This window comes from Pogona vitticeps, chromosome 4 (assembly GCF_051106095.1).
Source record: "Pogona vitticeps strain Pit_001003342236 chromosome 4, PviZW2.1, whole genome shotgun sequence".
NCBI classification, from domain to species: domain Eukaryota; kingdom Metazoa; phylum Chordata; class Lepidosauria; order Squamata; family Agamidae; genus Pogona; species Pogona vitticeps.
In genome coordinates, this window is record NC_135786.1 from 212287670 (window position 1) to 212308131 (window position 20462).

At 40.7% G+C, this 20462-nt stretch overlaps 1 long non-coding RNA gene across 1 annotated transcript in view; it reads left to right on the forward strand.

Annotated features, from left to right (window-relative positions):
* The first annotated feature begins 2259 nt into the window (after nucleotides 1-2259).
* Nucleotides 2260-20462, forward strand: part of LOC144589285 (uncharacterized) — a 28144-nt gene continuing 9941 nt past the window's right edge. The window contains exon 1 of the long non-coding RNA XR_013545323.1: nucleotides 2260-20028. This is a non-coding gene — a long non-coding RNA (uncharacterized LOC144589285). The remainder of the gene's footprint in view (nucleotides 20029-20462) is intronic.

The window sequence follows — 20462 nt, forward strand, 5'->3', positions numbered from 1 at the left end:
GTGGGAAACTTTGGCCTCTCCAGATGTTTTGGAATTCAACTCCAGCCAAAAGGGATAGTGGTGAGACATTATGGGAACTGTAGTCCCAATACATCTGAAGGGCCAAAGGCTCCCTAGCCCTGGGCTAAATATACGTTTTTGAATATCCTTCATACCCTATGCTCAGTTTTTTTTCAGATACTGTACCACACAATATTAAATCTAGAGTCACCAGCCCTCTGGTGGGCTCCATGACTAGTTGTTCCAAGGCACAGTCATTTAGCATGTCAAGAAACCCAGTCTCTGTTTCTTGACCCAAGCATGCATTGATCCGGTTGATGTGAGGATAATTGAAGTCCCCCATGATTACAATCCTGTCCCTCTTGGACACTTTCCTGATTTGTCTCCTCATTTCAAGGTCCTCCTCAAGTTTTTTATCTGGAGGATGATAGCACACACCCCACTATCACATCGCTCCTTAGGCCTGGTAGTTTAACCCACAGTGATTCTATGATGAAGTCAGACCCACTGTCGATCTCCATTCTACTGGATTCTACCCTTTTTTTGACATAGATGGCCACCCCACCTGCAACACGCCCCTCCCTATCCCTCCTATAGAGTTTATAGCCTGGGATTGCGGTATCCCGTTGGTTCTCTGAATTCCACCAGGTTTCTATTAATGTTATCCCTAGCCACTGAATATTTCAGTTCTCCCATCCAGATCTGATCTCATAAACCTTCTCCAGCCTTGTGCAGTACAATATCTTGAGGAAAAAGAGTGGGGCATCAGGATGGTGAAATTGTCACCTTTTTTGCAATCTGCTTGAGACCTGAACCACACAATATGGATAACCTCTCATTAGAAGGAGGACTTCCTTTAAAAGCAGAAAGTATGTTATTTTCATGGAAGATGCTTGTCTCACCTCCCATAGTTTTAAAATTAGGTTGCTTTCATTGGCTTTTAGACCACATTCTTCATTGGCAAGTCTGATGCTCGTAGATGCTCGTTTGAATCTGTGTTCTGGACCACTAACATGATTCAATTCTTTTTAAAAAATCTGTCTGGTTTATGGCAGCAATCAAGATGGTATACAGGATGCCCTCTTGTGCTCACTACCACTCTCAAAGAGACACAATGCAGCGGAAAACCCCACTGAAAGATAGTCTATCACTTTTCTCCTGATTTTTTATTAACTTCTAAAGACGTTTTCATAGATGACTCTAAAAGCGTCCTTGAACATGCAGTCATGTTTATATGGATGTTGGCCTCATGGAATAAGGGAACAGATACATTTTACTCATGTAAAAGTTCTTGTTGGAGCTGACTGCTGATTATATATTTCCTTCACTACCTGAAAATTGTTTAGCCTTTGGAAATAATTGTAAACTTCAGTTCATCTGTTAAAATGTACGATCAATTAAAAATCCTGCATGCAGAGAGACCTCCTCTGGACTAGTGTCTCGCAATGTGTTATTTTATTTATTTATTAGACTTATATGCCACCCATCTAGACTTGGTCTACTCTGGGTGGCTCACAACAATCAAAGCAAAAACAATTGACATATAAAACAATTTTATCACAATTTACAACAATTAATAATATTTAAGATTGAGAATCATAAAAATTAAGTGGTACCTGGAGGGAAGGCCTGTCTGAATAGCCAGGTCTTAAGTTGGCTTTTGAAAATGCCCAGTGAAGGGGCCAAACAAACCTCAGAGGGGAGATTGTTCCAGAGATAGGGAGCCACTGCCGAGAAGGCCCGGTTTCTTGTTTTTTCTTTCTGGACCTCCCTCAGTGTTAGGCTCCTCAGTCGTCCCTCCTGGCTATAACAAGTGATATGAGTAGCTCTAGGTGGGAGGAGGTGTTCCGTCAAGTATCGAGGAAGAAATGATCAATAACTGTTCTTATTGCTAAATACACCATTTTTTTTGTGAAAGAAGGATAATGTCTGGAAACAAGAATATTGTACCAGCACAGCCAGTTCATTGAACAGTATAGCATATACATACTTATACAGTGGGGTCTTGACTTGAGAACTTAATCCATATTGGAAGGCGGTTCTCAAGTCAAAAAGTCTTAAGTCAAGTCTCCATTGACCTACAGTGCATTGAAAACCGATTAATCCCGTAACAGGCCGTTTTTGTTCCATTTTGGTTTTTCTCTGGTCTGTAAGTCAAATCTCAGTCTGCAAGTCAAACCTAAATTTTGCGGCCAGAGAAGTCTGTAACTCAAAAAGTCTGTAAGTCAAGCCGTCTGTAAGTCAAGGGTCCACTGTACTAGTTAAGACCTGGTTAGGGGCGTGAATGTCACTCAGCCACTAGGGAATAGTGACCATGCTGTGATCTCTTTTGCCATGCATGTTGGGGGGAGAGTGTCAAGCAAATCTTACACAAAAAGCCTTGATTTCTGAAGGGCGGACTTCCCTCAGATGAGGAAACTAGTTAGAAAGAAGTTGAAAGGGAAGTAAAAAGTATCCAGTCTCTCCAGAGTGCATGGAGCCTGTTTAAAACAACTGTAGTAGAGTCCCAGTGGAAGTGTATACCACAAAGAAAGAAGGGCTCAACTAAGTCCAAAAGGGTGCCGGCATGGTTAACAAGTGGAGTCAGAGAAATTTTAACAGGGAAGGAGGGGTCTATGGGGTTTGTTGACTAATGGATGACAGGATCATGGGTTTGGACTACAGGAAAACTTTGTAGTCCAATCTGAAAAGAGAGGTGGAGAGAACATTTGAGTAGGAGAAAGCAAGCCTAGAAGCTGCCAATCTTGTCAATGTCTCAGTCAGTTTCTCTTTATCACTCACTGGTGTGCCTTCCCTCTTACCAGCCCCAAATGCCAGTTGTGCCTTTCCTTCTCTACCTTGTGTGTGTGTGTGTGTGTGTCTGTCTGTCTGTCTGTCTCTCTCTCTCTCTGTGTGTATGCATGCATTTTATTTATTTATTCTGTTTTATTTATTTTTTATGTCTGTCATACTGAAGTAGCGCTACGTCAGATTGCAAGCAAAAATTTTAAAATATATTAAGAATAACACAGCAGCAGCAGCAGCTAATGGTTCTGAGAGGTGGTCAGCGTGAGGGTGAGCATGCACTGGACAAAGCCTCAAATGCAATGATCCTAAAATCCCACATAGTCCCCATAACCAATATACAACACAGCTTAAAAATTAATTAAATGTTTTCCCAAGAGGATGCACATACTGACCCAAAAATAACATGACTACCATTTGACTTTAAACTGATTTCAAAAAAACCATCCATCTCCCAATTTATTTTCACATTGTAACTGTGAACTTAGAAGAATAATTTACAAATCATGCCCTCCCCCTTCAGTACCATCTAACAGGTCATCAAACATCAGCTTAAGGGATTACTGGGATCTCTTTGGACAACGAAAACAGCTTATTTTCCTGCTGTGTTTTTCTTTTGGGGGTGTTAAAAGTCCTTGCTAAATTGATGATATATTTTCAGAATCTGGAAGAAATCTACTTGAAAAGCCTTTGTGAATAAAACAGAAGGACAGCAAGGGATTTTGCTGCAATTAAATCTTGTGTCTGTTTGGGTTCAAACACAGAGAAAGCCCAGTGGAAATGGCATTATAAACAAGCAGCATTTGTGCAGATATTTAATCATTCCTGCTCTCCTGGAAAAGGGAACATGGGGATAAATCCAATTTTAGCTAAACTCAAATAGACCCACTGAAATCAATATTATTCTCATATTAGTATTGACTAGGAAGTCCTATCCATGTCAGTGGGTTCATTTGGAATGCAATCCTAGAACTCTTTCCTAACCATCATCGTCATCTAATTGAAGAGCTGGAAATGACCCTACGGATCATCCAATCCAGCCCATGTCAAGGAGGTACAGTGAGGAATCATACTTCTAACCTCTGGATCTGCAGCCAGGTATCTAAACCACTGAACTATCCAGCTATATATTTCATATTTTATTACTACCCCTACCGAGGACCTGGAACAGCTAACAATCTACATTAAAACATACTGAAAATTGCAGCTCTATAGTGCAAATTGTGTGTGATAAAATATAGTAAAATCCACAAACAAAACAAACTCATCCTCACAAAAACAAATATGTTTTTAGGTGTCAACAGCATTGGAGGCCACTTAATCTATACTGGAAAGAAGTTCCATAGGTGGCTCATATATTGTAGCCCTAGAACCATGTCGTTTGGGGGGTATTACAAGCAAGTGATCGGCAACTGGTCTTACCTGTATTCAGCATAAGGTATAGGAAAAGACCAGAGATAGACCAAAGGTTGGGTTCACCCAAAACTGTCGACTACCAACTCTAGCTTTTGAAATTCAGACTTATTCTCCATCTTCCTTTGGAAAGCAGCATCTTTTTCATAAAGTCTGATGAAATAGCAGTGGTCTTGTCCCTTTACTTGAGGAGGCTGAGTCAAGACACAGGCACACCCCACCCCCATAACATCTCACAAATAACTACTGTACAGTCCATGAAAGGACAACAGAAAGCTTTCTGTTGCTAGAAAGATATGGTGTTTATCTACCTTCAAAATAATCTTCGATAAGAGTGCTTTTGGACAACATTTTTACGGGCCAAATAAATTCTAAGAATTCTGCTAACAAGTTAAAAGAAATGAATGTTCTGTTAACGATTAACTTTTCTAAGCAATAAAAATCCTGGCCTTTAAAAACAATGTAATTTAAACATTTGCTTCAGTGTATAATGAAAACTACCACCAATAGAGTTTATATACTCCCATTTCACAAGCTGATAATATTCTGACCAGTTTCATAGTCTTGACTGCTTTGTGTACATGAGGAGACAATAATTAGCTGTTCCTCAAGCTCAAATCTAAAAACTGCCATGTGCTTTTGCTGTGACAGCAAAATGTACTGATGTACTTTTTCCCATGACAGGTAAAAAGCCTACCAAAGTGTGAATTTTCTAATCTTCTTAGAGTCAACCCAAACTGCAGCTCATTTTGCTGCATTCTTATCTAAAACATACTGCTCTGAAGTCCATCTCAAAATTGGATCTGCATTCCAATGCTTCAAATTTTCCCTTGCATGTTATTGCCTCCTGAGGCCACTGCATAAGCAAAAGCATACTGAAATCATGTCATCTTGGTTTAATGACTCAAATAGCAGTTTTGCTGCTGGTTTTCCTGCACATGCACAGGAAAAAATGGAGTTGCCTGTAAAATACGTAGATGAGATCAGCAGATCCTAAATTATTAAACTAGCCATCTTTCCATACAAGGAATGTGAAATACATGGTAGGACGTCATCCAAACTAGGCATCCATACCAGCTGGAGGGGGGGGGGAATACCCAAATGAGGTGGAACAGAGATGTTTGTACACTACTGGAGCAGTTTCATGTGGGCACAAGAAGCCACCATTCCGGCTTAGGTCAGTTATAGTGTCCCCAACAAATCACCAAAGTTTGCTCCAACATCGTTTTGTTTAGTCGTTTAGTCGTGTCTGACTCTTCGTGACCCCATGGACCAGAGCATGCCAGGCCCTCCTATCTTCCACTGCCTCCCAGAGTTGTGTCAAATTCATTCTGGTACCTTCAACGACATTGTCCAACCATCTCATCCTCTGCCATTCCCTTCTCCTCTTGCCTTCACACTTTCCTAACATCAAGGTCTTTTCCAAGGAGTCTTCTCTTCTCATGAGATGGCCAAAGTACTGGAGCCTCAGCTTCAGGATCTGTCCTTCCAGTGAGCACTCAGGGTTGATTTCCTTTAGAATTGATAGGTTTGTTCTCCTTGCAGTCCAGGGGACTCTCAAGAGCCTCCTCCAACACCACAATTCAAAAGCATCAATTCTTCGGCGGTCAGCTTTCTTTATGGTCCAGCTCTCACTTCCATACATCACGACAGGAAAAACCATAGCTTTGACTATGCGGACTTTCGTTGGCAAGGTGATGTCTCTGCTTTTTAAGAGGCTGTCAAGATTTGTCATCGCTTTCCTCCCAAGAAGCAGGCGTCTTTTAATTTTGTGTCTGCTGTCTCCATCTGTAGTAATCATGGAGCCCAGGAAAGTAAAATTTGTCACTGCCTCCATGTCTTCCCCTTCTATTTCCCAGGAGGTGATGGGACCAGTGGCCATGATCTTAGTTTTTCTGATGTTGAGCTTCAGACCATTTTTTGCACTCTCCTCTTTCACCCTCATTACAAGGTTCCTTAATTTCTCTTCACTTTCTGCCATCAGAGTGGTATCATCTGCATGTTGGAGGTTGTTGATATTTCTTCCGGCAATCTTAATTCCGGCTTGGGATTCCTCCAGTCCAGCCTTTCGTATGATGTATTCTGCATACAAGTTAAATAAGCAGGGGAACAATATACAGCCTTGTCGTACTCCTTTCCCAATTTTGGGAAAGGATATGGTCCAGCATATTAGGGTTCAAAATGCTGCAGTCTGAATTCCATACTTACAGTTTCATATAATTAAAGAGTTGTCCATGCTGCTTTCTTCACTGCACATATACTTAGCAACCAACTGAACAGATCAACAGCGAACAAATAACTGACTGTAGCAGACAAAGGTAAAGAGACACTCTGCAGAGAGGCAGTGCAATTCAAAGGCTGTGAGGAACGATTGGTTAGTGCTGGATAGATATACAGTGATCACAGCCCAGAAAAGTCCTTCCTGTTACACAAATGACAGATAGCATGCAAACAAAACTCCTTCATAATTAGCCAGGTTGATATCCTGATTGGCCGTCATCAAAATAGCCCTGATCTGCATAATTAGAAAAACATTAATCAGGTGGAGCACATGGTCATGCTATTGCTGTGGATCATGTGAACATAATTTATGGACTATGGTTTCAGAATCTCTAACATACAGGATATTGTATTCATGAAAACAGAGAAAAACGTTATTGTCCCTCTCTAGTAAAAACAGCATCTGGAAGCAAAGGCCTCCCAAGAACCCTGTTAGCATCCCAGTGGCTAGGCAGCAAGGACCATGGGTTGCAGGCTGTATGGCACTGATAGTCCTTCCTGGCAGCCTCTGCAGCTTCCAGACATTTTTTTAAAAAAATCACATTAAAATATAGTATTTAGTCTTTAAGGTGCCACAATGTTTTTGTCTTTATTTCATTTTTAAAATTATTTTTATTTTTGCTTGACAAAACATATTAGGGCCTCATACTGAAATATGAATTTTGGCTCCAATCTCTGTTTTTAAGTCAATAAACAATAGCTGAAATCCTATTGCTGAGCATAATAAGTTACAACTAGAGTAGGCCAAGGGACGTGGTAGCGCTGTGGGTTAAACTGCAGAAGCCTGTGCTGCAGGGTCAGAAGACCAGCAGTCGTAAGATTGAATCCATGTGACAGAGTGAGCCCCCGTCGCTTGTCCCAGCTCCTGCCAACCTAGCAGTTCAAAAGCATGCAAATGCGAGTAGATAAATAGGTACCACCTCGATGGGAAGGTAACGGCGTTCTGTGTCTAGTTGTGCTGGCAATGTGACCACAGAAACTGTCTTTGGACAAACGCTGGCTCTATGGCTTGGAAATGGGGATGAGCACCGCGCCCTAGAGTCGGACACAACTAGACTAAATGTCAAGGGAAACCTTTACCTTTACCTAGATTAGAGCCATTGAATCAGTGGAGATTTGGTGAGTCCACCCCTCTGTAAGTTCTAATGATTCGATGGTCCTACTATCATTGTGACATTACGCTAAACATAAGAGTTTCAGCCAATAGCTCAGAAGAGAGCACATGCTTTGGTGAAGTTGTTCAACGGCCAATCCACTTTTGCCATCTGAAAATCAAAAATTTCATAGCCCAGTCAGCAGCAGCTCTGCATATCACAGAAGCTCCTTGCATGAACTGTACATGCAGTCATGCTTTATAAGATGAATTGTTTGTACAACTGAGCAGACTGCTCACCCAATCTACCATGCACAGCAATTGCCTTTGTTGTGTCCCCAGATCCCTGCAGCTTTGAGAAAATCTCTTGGACCCGACTGCACAGATATTTGTACATATAAAGCATCAACACTTGCTTTTATTGATGTCTGGTTTAGAGCCAGTGTGCAATAAAAAGAGACTAGGGAGGACAACCTGCCATAGTGTTTGTGCCGTTAGATACAATTTAATGCTCCTGTCTACCAATGCTATGGTTTTCTTCTAGAAAACCTGTCTCAACATTGGTGTGCATCTGGCATTTTTAAGTTTTCATGTCAAATTAACGGGCCCACTTGAAACCAGACCCTTGAGGTCTCCAGGCAACGGTTCCAAAACAATGGTTAACAAGAGATTTCAATGTGTGAAATTATAGGCAGCCAGAAGGATGAGATGCAATACAAGATGCATGTTATCATCTCAGATCTGTCTGTGCTTTTGAAGAACTTGCTCATCTTTTGAATTGCAGTTCAGCCTATTACAGCGTGGTTTTTGTCTTGTGGTTTATGTACCACAGGTCATGTTTTTCAGAGCCTGTCTTAAATGTCTCAGACCAGGATTGGAATTCAAGACATACATTGGTCTTGGTGGTTCTTTGTTTGAAGAGTTGGGAGAGAAATTCCAAACTGCTGCCTGGGAAGGAGTTTGAAATCACACACAAACACGCCACAAGCTGTTTGCAGACTACCTCTGCATTCACCTTAAGAAACTTGCCTGGCACAAATAACAGCCGTGAAATTTTGGGACTCTAATATATAATTTTTCTGAACTACCCACAAGTTCTTGATGCACAATCTAAGGAAGACTGAATTATCATCAAAAGCTAGCTGTCTGCTTGATTTGTTTTGTGGTCTAATAAAAGTACAGTATCACACTCTCTTGCATTTCTATTGTTTTTTCTGCATTTCTGCATTTCTACTGCCTTTTTCTGATTTTTTTAACACTGGAGTTTGTTGTTCATGATTCTTCTGTCCATACATGTGTTTCTACAGTTCCACATAGTACTGTATAGAATCCCAGCCTATGCATAAGGAAAACCAAGATGTTGCACAGAATTTTTGATCAATCATAGAGACAACTTTGAAAAGTTCTTTTTTTTTACTACAGTTCCCAGATCCTCCCAAACACTCTTAGAACTGCAGCCCCAAAAAAGTAATTTCCCCAAACTCAGGTTTTAGGATTATACACTTAAGGAGTAGCCCACCTTTCATCCAATGAGCTCAAGGCAGCATTCATGACTCTTCTCTTTTTGTCTCATCCTCACAACAACCCTGTGAGACTGGGTAGGACTGAGAGTCTGTGACAGGATCACTCAGCGAGTTTCATGGCTCCATGGGGATCTCACTCCAGGTCTGAACTCTAACCACTATACCATCCTAGCTCTCATTAGAAAAGGAATGTCAATATGTAATGTGTGGGTTAAGCCTCCAATTTCTTACTGAGAGGGGCGTCCCAAAGTCTCCAGCAGAGACTCTTCCCTTCCCATTACTTGCTAATTTGCTACATGATCCTTTCAAGTGCAGACCCCTTTGGAATGAAGCTGGGACTTTATTTATGTGCAAAGCATGTGCCTTACCACTGAGTTATGGTCCATGGAACTGGGTATGTGAAGTACTACTCTCCAGTTTGCATGCTCCATTTAGTAGACTAATTGGGAGATATTTCACATGTGAAGACAAAGAGGCTGACCACTTTATTATGCCATGGACTACAATGCTTGACACAGACCTATATTAATACGGACCGTTCTGGAAATGTGTGCATGGTGGGAAGCTTGCAGATTAGGAACACCACTGGCTTGTGCTTCTTTTTATACTGTTTATTATCATCAATGTGAAATATTTCTAGCTTGCTCTTCAGCCAAAAGTGAAACCCAAAGAACTAGAAAGAAAAATGATAAAACTGTCCCAACTGTCACTTACCATGTGGCTCATGGTACGCATGACTGGCGTCATCTCACCTTGTAAATAAATTCTCCTTCAGCCGGAATATAAACTATGAGGGTATTGTGTATTTCAATGACATAATGGAAATCTTAACTCTTCCAGGATGTGGTGGCGCTGCGGGTTAAACCGCAGAAGCCTCTGTGCTGCAAGATCAGAAGACTTGCAGTCGTAAGATCGAATCCACGCAACAGAGTGAGCCCCCGTCGCTTGTCCCAGCTCGCGCCAATCTAGCGGTTTGAAAGCATGCAAAATGCGAGTAGATAAATAGGTACCACTATGGTGGGAAGGTAATGGCATTCCGTGTCTAGTTGCGCTGGCCACATGACCATGGAAGATTGTCTTCGGACAAACGTTGACTCTATGGCTTGGAAACAGGGATGTGCACCACCCCCTAGAGTCAAACACGACTGGACAAATTGTCAAGGGGAACCTTTACCTTTACCTTTTAACTCTTTCATAGAACTGTTACTCAGAATTGGAAATTGCACCAAAATCAATCAGGGGAGAAGAAAAGAAGAAATGAAAAAGTGAGAACAATCCCAGCCTTCCACACTAGGAGCCTGAATAAAGAGGGTAATCCGGGGGCTCTGGGAAAACTACAAGCATGGCATGGGGCCACCAGCCCTCTCCCAGCAAATAGAGCTGGATGGTCATTATGCTAATAATAAATAAAGTCTGGTAGTCAGCAACTGAAGGCTCTGCATACTACAAATATGTCATTCTTCCCAGATTTATGAGCACATTCGCCCTTAGGAATACTGCTGTAGTTGAAGTCAGCAACTAAAGAAGGCATACATAATTAGGGGTCAAAGTATATGCTACAGAAAGCTTCATTCCAAGTTAAAAGTTAAAAGCCATCTGACTATAATCACGTAAGCTTTCCTGATCAATGGTTCCTTGCAAATTAGAAGTCTTTGTTTTGTTATTTGTCTTCTGATATCTCAAGCTCATTGGTGGCAATTGCCTCCCTGAATCACTAGTGCATTTTCAGCTTCTAATTGTTAATTAAATATACAGGTTGGCTTCTTTGGCCATAACCTCCCCTTTAGTACCCCCCCCCCCACTTTGGCCATGTGGCCTTCAAACTGCCAGCAAATCTGAAAAAAAAAGACTCCTGACCCTGCTGAAATTGCCCACTTCTAATTTAGTGAGATACAAAATACCGTTCAAGGATTTTTAAAAAAATTTCTTTACAGAAAATTGTGTTTTTGGAGCAACTCTTGTTTTTGCAAATAGTTGTTACTAATTTTGACCAAAGAGATTCTTAGGTTATCCATTGTACAAATGTTTGCAGAATGCATATTAATGTCACAACACATTTATTTTATTAATCTTCTTCCATTTATCATGCTGTGTGTGGGGGATATTCACGAATAAATTGTTCACAAAATAGGACACTGTGCTAGCTATATAACAGGCCAAAATAATAAAAGGCACTACATAAAATGTTTTTCTTTCCAAATTGTAACAAATTTAGTTTGAATGGATTATATATCACAACAGCATACCATAATCCAGAGCAAGCCTGTTTTCTCTTGCCAAATAAAAAAAGCTCTCAATCATAGTAGGAAAGGTTGTTGAATTTAGAATGGTCACCCATCTTCTACAGAAACATGCAGTCTTATCTATTACATAATCTGCTGGAATGCTTGAAAACGTATTAAAATGACTGCTGTCCCCTGCTTTTGTGCACACTGTTGTGAGTGAAAATGTATTGGCAAAAGCCCCTGTCCAGCTAGGAGTTGGGAGAGTTTGCTTAAGGCATAGTCACAGAAATATAAGGTTGTATTCACCAGATGAAGGGTCAAAAGTCAAAACACATGTTCAGAGAAACGGATCTTTTCTGCTCTTACACTGTTAGTTTTTCAGTAATGGGATTGTATTTGTATATATGTGACTCCAAAATTAGAAATGAAAAGGAGGATGTTGTTTACATTTTAGAGACAATCCAGATGACACGTGCACTTCTCCTTTTAAGATGTTTTCCCAGTTATATCGTGCTTGGCATCAGGGGGAGCACTCCCTTTAGAAATAGATTTTGCTGAATGCACTTTGGCCCTAAAGATATTTGTCCCAACACTTCCTGCACTGCACTTTTCCTGTGAAGTAGGACAGTATTTCTCAACATTTCATGGTTTGCATCCCTCAGTCACCTTGTTAAAAAAAAAAAAAAAACTTAGACCCTTATTCAAAAGTTCCCTTGTTCCCTCTACAAGTCATTTTTAACTAAGCAAAATTTATGGTAAGCAGCTAGGCATGCTGGAACATGCCCAAAATGGCAAAATTGTTTCTATACCACCTGCAGGGCACAGGAGGACTTTGTGAGCCAGTGCATTTTATAAAAATGGGGGGAGTTCTGGAGGACCACATCTGAGATCCTGGAGGCCACGTAGGTTGCATTTAAACATTTATTTACTGATATTACAGATATTAATTATCAAGTCAGAAACAACTTATAGTGACCCTAATAGGGTTTTCAAGGTGAGATATTTTAAGGAATGGTTTTACCAGTTCCACGGCCAAATGGGAATTTGAATCCAGTTCTCCAGAGTCCTAGTCCATCACTCTGTCCTCTCCATCAATGGTCCTCAAAGTTGGGCCTCCAGATGTTATTGAACTACAACTCCCAGAAGCCTTCGCCACTAACTCTGCTGGCCAGGATTTCTGGGAGTTGAAGTCCAAGAACATCTAGGGGCCCAAGGTTGGGGACCACTGCTCTACACCACACTGAGAACTCATTAATGCCTATATCCATACCCATATACTTGTGGCAACGAAACACTAGCAGCATCTTTGGTTCTTCCTTTTCTCTGGATGATCTCAAATCTTTAAAAAAATGTTTGTTTTTTCATGTTGTAGAACTTCAGCCTGGGCTGGGATCCCCAAGATCTTCCAGTCCAGATATAATATGACTGCTCTGCACAAACATGCATGCATATACAAACTCACAGTGGAAAAGGGCGAGAAAGAGTATGTTAACCACAATACAGTAGTTAAGTCCTGCATGCAGTCACTGGGCATTTCCTTATTTTACAGTTCTTCCGTAATGCCAAAAATAAGGGTGGATAGGTAGGTGGGTGGGGTGATTTCTCAGTTTTATTTCTCAGTATGATGGTTTTTCAGTTTTATTTCTCAGAAGTTTCCATTAAAAGTTCTCTAAGAAAATACGAGTAATAGCCTTCAAGTTTCCCTTTCAGTCCTATTAAATGACCATTACCTCCATATGCAGCTACAGAAGAGTTTGGGGTGTTTCCTTGAAGCCAGCTTGGAGAACATTTTTTAGTCCAATGGTTGAATTCAGTTTTAGGTAAGTTCTTGAGCGCCACATTCATTCATTCATTCATTCATTCATTCATTCATTCATTCATTCATTCATTCATTCATTCATTCCATTTATGGTCCATCTTTGTCCCAATAAAGGGACTCATCCCAGTGTACTGTATCTTCCTTTTGTACTTCACATATTCCCCACAGCAAATGCTCATGTACATGGGTCTAGCAAAGATGACCATGTCACAATGGAGTTGCCCACCATCTGGATGAAAATAAGGTGAATTACCCTGTGGTAACTATATATGGACTCAAATTGCTTCAGCAACAATGCCAAGTTCTCAAAACTAGAGCTATCTGGACCATGTGAGGTAGAAAAGTCTGAAGTCTGGTCATGCTTCATTATCATATATTGTTTGACATATGCCCAGGTGTTTGGATGGGCACAGTACATTCTGCTCTACACTCTTCATTACTGCTGCCCTGAACACTGAGTATTCACTTGTCAGGAGAAAGACAACTGGTCCGTGTCTGCTCCTCACAAATTTTCTCCTGGTATAATAAAAGCTTCTTTCTTAAGGGTCAGTGAAAATGCCCTTCATCATTATTGCATTGGCATTCACCAGTAATAATAATGAAGTCCAGAAGGTCTCTTTTACATCTCAGGCAGAGCAAATGAATCATAGCTTGCATCATTCAGCTCAAAACCTTTCCTGTTCTATAACTCTCTCCTGTGTTCATTTCCTTAAATTAATCCAGCCATGAGCAGAATATATTAAATTAGTAATCAAATGACTTTTCATTGGCTCATGTTAGGTTCCCTTTATGGTTATCAGAATGACATCCAAAAGAAAGATGACAAGTGATGTAGAGATAGGAACACAACTGTTATTCAAAGGGCTTCAGCTTCACATTACAGAGCCTTGTGGTGCAGTGGTTAAACTGCAGTATTGCACCTCAAACTCTGCTCATACCTGAGTTCAATCCCAGGTAGCCATCTCAAGGTTCACTCAGCCTTCTACTATCATTTTCAGGTTGCATACCCGGCTTGCTGGGGTAGGGAGGTTCGTAATGTGTAGCTTGAGTAATTAAATTGTAAACCATGGAGCAAGTGCTTTAAGTCCTATGGGGCAGCTTATAAGCAACACACAAAGCTTTGTTTTGCTTTAATATCCAGATGCTTAAGCACCTACCTAGCTGTACCATTAGAGAGACCTAGCTGTGCACCTTGTGTAAGATGATGAGTGAAATAGAAACCCTGCTATTGAATCAGTATTACATAGAGTCACTGGGTTTTTCCAGCCCAGTATTATAACTGGCAGTAACTCTCGTAAGATCTCAACCCCAGATCTTTTGGGTACTGATTTTTGACCTTTAGAACTCTTCATGATCTGGAACAAATACAGCATAAAGAACACAGACTCCACACCAATTATATTTGGAAGATGGCACTCCAATCACTGAAACAAGGCCCTTTTGTCAATCAGTCACTTGTTTTTGCTCTCCAGCTCAAAGTCTCCACTTTCAAGGTGTGTAATGTGAACCTGAAGCCCATTTATGTGAGATGTGGGGTGGCCTCTTATTCACCCTTTTTAAAAAAGAGAGTAATCAAAAACAGTAAAACCAAAAAGTAACTAGTTAAAGGTAATTGCATTATTTGTAATTAGTTACTTCCAAGCTGTGCTCTGGGCCCTAAGACTGTCTACCTTGCATCCCCTAATCCAGCTTTCTACCTCCAGGCTTGGCAGAAAATGTCCTTTTGTTGCCAATACTGAAGTAAGATTCAGCTACCAATTCAGTCAGCTTCTGTACACAGAAGGGTCCAGAAGAATTTGACATTTTTTTCTTCAACTCAAGCAATAAAATCTCTTGGGTGAAGTCTAGAACAGGCAGCCCCAATACATGAGCAACTCACCCTACCTATTGCACCAGCATGTGTAACTCTGAGCCTTCACGCCGGCAAATTATCATGAACAAAAATGGCACTGCTTCCCATAGCTGAGTTTTCTGTAGCCTTTTCTGTGTGTTTGACAGTTTGTTCTTTTTAAAAGCAACATTTCATTAGATTTTGTAAGCATGAGAGTTTATATTGGATGAGGTTTCTTCTTGAGGAGCAGCAGCAACAACCTCCTGTCTCCTTTGGAGTTTAACTTTATCTAAACTTCAGCTTCGAAATCTAAGCTCAGGAATTATAAACAAGGCCATGCCTCTTTCGTGTTCAATGTCACATTGTAATATTTAACCCTACATGTACTTCCAGTGAACAACATCCATGTGGTAAGAATATCAGGTGCTTTCAGACAATCATCTAGAAATCATTATAACCCTTTCAGAGGCAGAGGGAACTTTTCTCATAAAAAAACAAACAAACAAAAACCCCTAAAGCTCATTTTTTTTAACTTGGCTGTGAAGAACTGTCAGCTCTGGAACCCACATCTACTTGATATCTGCATCCCTTCCCCCAAATTAGTCTGTTACACTACCAGAGGAAAGAGGCTTAGTGCCTGAATCCGAGAGCTCTGGGCCACCTCCTAGCCCATGGGAAACACCTGAGGACAACAACACAAGCCTGCTTCGAAGTCATGGGTGAAGTGCTCAACTGCAGGGAAAGGCTCCTCAAAAGAAACAGTTTCTGTGAAAGTCGATGTTTCCTTCAGAAAAAGGTCTTCCTCCAGCACAGTGACTTGGGCCGGGTCCTTCAACTGAGATCCTTTCCCAGCTGGTCAAGCAGTGCAGCTATGTAAACCCTATTCTGGGACTGAGTGTTATACTGGAAAAATAGCTTCTTGCTTTAGGCCTGGTTTATCAAGAATTCTAACCTTTGATCCCTTGCTGAGGATACTTTTTGGACTGCCTCAGTCTGCTTCGTGGGCTCTCCTTGTTTTCTGATACAACTGGACTGGCTTGACTCTGAACGCTCTTGGAGTTTGCCTTTAGATTCAGTTTGCTATGCCTCTGCATGTTATTCAGATTCTGGACCTCCTTGGCTGATTGTGTTGGTCAGTCTACGAAGATCTTGGTTCTGGGGACAGCCCAGCAGGAAGTAGGACAGTTTGCCTCCATCTTTGCACAATGGAGGTGCTGGCCCAAGTGAAGTAGGCCTTTAGGGAGCAATTGGCTCAGCTCATTGCCATAGTAGGTAAGCTGCAAGTCCAACTTGCCCAGTTGGGATCCCAGTAGTTGCCTGAACCTCCTCCTCTCTAGTGCAAGTGTCCTCTCCTGCACAAGCACACATAAGGAGAAGGTTGGTGGCTCACTCAGCCCGTTTCCCTGTTTCCTGTCCCAATATACACTGCACATGCAGCTCTGGGCAGAGGACTTCCTAGATGACTGGATCTACATAGTCTTTTCATTAGCCCAGCAGCTAATTGTCCTCTAATGACTGAGGCTGCAAGTTCACTGGGGAAAAATGGGGGAAACACTACTGGTTTGAATTGGACATATTTACATTTTTTTTCATTGATTTCATGAAGGAAAGGGAAATATGAATCAGTTGGAGTTCCCCGCTCCCAAATCCATAGTCCTTCCCCTCTGCCATTGTGGCTTCTACTTTTTTAAAAAACTGGATCCATTCATATTGGTTCCGGCATGTGATTGCCTGAACCGATACAGAAAAGGGAAGATGAGTTGTGCACGCACACACATACATACACACCCTTCTCTCTCAACTCTTGCCTCACGAGAGAGGATGAACTACACATGCGTGCACACACATAATGGAACCTCCGTCTGTTTCTCAAGTGTAAAGTGTGATCTGACAGGCATTTTTCCCATGATCCGGATCAAAGACCAGCTGGTTCACTCCTTTTCCCAGTGTACATGCCGTGCCATCACAAACCAGCCCACTCCTGATTGTTGCCTACCTTCACCGCTCTGTTTTGGTTCAGTTCCAGTACTGTATGTGTGTGTGATTGCTAGGATTGAACCAAAGTGACTGTCTGACTATCCCCTTGCTCAGACTGCTGAAAAACATCTTAAGAAACTGTTTGCCTGCAGAGGGGAAGGGAGAGGTAGTTTTGCATTTCATTTTAATTGTTGCTAACCCAGCAGTGATGCTTTCAAACCATTGATGATACACTATGTCTGTTGAAAAGAAATTCAAAACTTCCTCTCCCTCTCTCCACAGGCAAGTGAACAGTAAGGAAGCTTCCAATTTCTAAAGGTTGTTAAACAGCTTAGGCAAAGCATGGAGGAAAAGACTGAGGTAGGTTTTTTTGTTTTGTTTCAGTATAGATTGTGCTAAACAGGGTTACTTGAGCTGCATTGTGGTCTGTCTTTGTATGTGGATGCAAGAATTGCCCAAATTACATACTGTCACCTCAAAGTGATTTGTTTAGCACGAGCTAGACTGATCCATGCCAGGATAATTGGGCTATGTAGTCCTATCCTTAGTCTGTTTGTCCTTGGGTTAATAGGAAAGAATAGCAAACAGTGAAGGGCGAGGTCAGTATTTTTCCCATTAAGTCAAAGACATGAAGAAGTCTCTTGAGGATCTATAAACTTTCAGCTATAATGACTGACATGGGCAATGCATTCTGCAGCTACACTGTCTTGCTTACTGCAAGGGCTTTGAGTTGTTTTGCGTAACTGATGAGTTACTTCCAACTGGTACCTTTAAGAGATGCTTGTCAGCCAGTTATAACAAGAGTGGCACCTTAACGAATTTGTTGTGGCACAGGTCCAGAGAAGCTTCATGTGGAGGGGAAATTTGTTACTTTCTGATGCAAAAAGCCTCTTTGTTCTGGGCTGTAAATACATACTGATTTACCTGAGAGCAAGCTTCATTTATCTCAAGGGTACTTCCTTCTGAGTAGACACAACAAAAATTGCGTTGTTTGCTGCTTCTTACAAGGATCACAATCTTTGACTTAAAACTTGCCACCCTAGCCTTAAAATGGCCTGTCTTTTGCATGTTTTGCTCTTTAGTTTTAATTTATTTTGACACAGCTTTAAAAAAATTCTCCTTTGGAGGCTGCAATTTTTTGATAATACGTACAAAAATAAATGTTTTTAGGCCTTCAGCTTAAAAGAACTCTGGCTTCACTATTTTCTTGGGCTACTCATGAGTTCTGAAAAGACACAACCAAGGACAGCTGTGGGAAAATGAAGCTATCCAGCTAGACAGTAAAAATTATAGCTGGCAAGGACTGTAGGAGGGAAAGCAGATAATTTTATTAGGCTCTGTCTGTGACTGTGAAATTTACTGACACCCTCTGAATGGTTCAAAAGCCAGCCAAAGAAAGCATTGCAGCAGATTGTGAAAGGACTTTTAAAAAATGTAGAGAAAGAATGTGCTTCCAAATGACTTGATAGAAGCAACCATGTAAACAGTGCTAAGTACTGTAGATAGAATTTGAAAGATACCAAACTGCAAGCAAACTATCCTTATTTTAAGAATCATATTATGGTGCCCTGGTTTTCTGCCTCCTTTTAATGGTCAATAGACCTGGCTATGCCTAGACTGAAAGTTCACAACTGCCACCCTGATGCCCTCTCTTTTCTTTTACGTATTTTCTTTCTACACCCCTTCCCTTCTTTTGTGCTGCTCTCTCTTCCCCCCCCCACCCCGTCTTGGTACTCATTCAGCTTATCAGAGGAGTTAAGTTCTCAGAGTCCCCCAGCTGTCATGACTCTCCAGTAATGAACATCCATTAAACTTTGTTATCATTCAAAACATGTAAATTTCTGCATTCAGCTCATTAAATTTTTTTAAAAAGATATACACAGGACTCTGTAGCCTCTGTAGGCTCATCAAAGGGATTTTTGCAGAAGCTAGATAGCCCGTATGTTAAGTCATAACACGCCAAAGATATTATTCAAATTTGTTGAAATTCCCTTCAGACATTTAAGACAAAATAACTGGATGCCCAGAGACACTCTGCTGTGATTTTGGTGCACGGCACATAGTTTATATTTCAAGTGAGACCACTCTAAATCTACCCTTCAAAGTTGGTAAAGATCCATCCAACTGATTTCTTGTGACATGGTAAGACATTTTTAAAAATTACTTCTATTTATATAGGCATTGAAGAGGACCAGATAGGACACTTGACTTTCACATCTGTCCCTCTCTGAGGTACACACACAGATATTATTAGGGACAACCATGAATGCTACATGTTCCAGCACACAACTTCCTGTGTATTTTTGTTCATTTTACTTCTGAGTAAACAATAATAGGGAGTTGGATATAAAGCATGTACAGTGACATACCACTTAATCCTTCAGAAATGTCTTTCACAAAGACTGAGAACTGTTCTCTGTCCTTTGTTTTGAAGTAGGTTCTCTTCTGCTTCTTGTGTTGGACTTGTTGATCTACTGTTGCATCATATTTTCATATGATTTCTTCAGCTGATTGAAGCATATGTACAGTTGTAACATTTTGTTCAGGTTGTCTTGTGGTTTCACAGGATTATAATCCATTCCGGGGTTGTTGCTGTTTTAAGAAAATCAAGCTTTTCTTTTTAAGAAACTCTCAGTAGTTTCAATAAAGTAGTCCTAGAATTATAGTGGAATTGAATAATCCAAAATAAAGCAATCCAGAATATTCCATTTGTTTCCAGTTTTGCTTCTACTGCCATTACAATGCATGCAGCTATATCATAGTTTCCTCAACAACACAGTCCTACACATGTCCACTCATAAGGTGGTCTCCTGTGCTTCTCCATAGCACCTTTTAGCTCCTCAAATGGCAGCAGCTACATAGTTACAGAGAGTCAGGTTTTCCCCTTCTGTTCAGTGCATTCTTAAGTATATTAAACAATTCAAAATGTAATATATTTTACCACTGAAGAGCACAAAATTCAGTTCTCTGTGGATCTTCTGTTTTACACACACTTCTAGTCCTTAAGGCTGCAAAGAAGGTCTTGAAGTTCTGTTGGCAGTTTCATCTTCTTCAGAGAAAGGATGGAGGAGTGACCTTTTCAGGTAGGGCTGTATTGTTTTGCATGATGACTTGAGGAAAAAGAATAAATCATGCAAAGTAATAGGATGCATGCAAATATTTATATGGTTCACAAAATTTAGGAATTCTTGGTGGAGCCTTTTACTAATGTTTTTTTCTGTTTATTGTTTTAAAATCTGAGGGCATGCAGTCTAACCGACCCAACTTGTTCCATCTGCGTACTGGTGGCATGATTATTAATAGGTCACTTTTTTGGTCAACATGCTATGAATAGCAGAGATGTACTCTACTTTGCTAATCCAAATATACAGATTATTTTCCCCCCATTTTAGCTGCAGTTCTACTTTTTTGCTTTCCAGACGCAAAATGGTTTGTATACATTTACAGTGAACAGGGATTATTTAGCATCCAGTTAATTTGTAGGTATGATGAATTTTAAAGTTCATAATTAAAATTC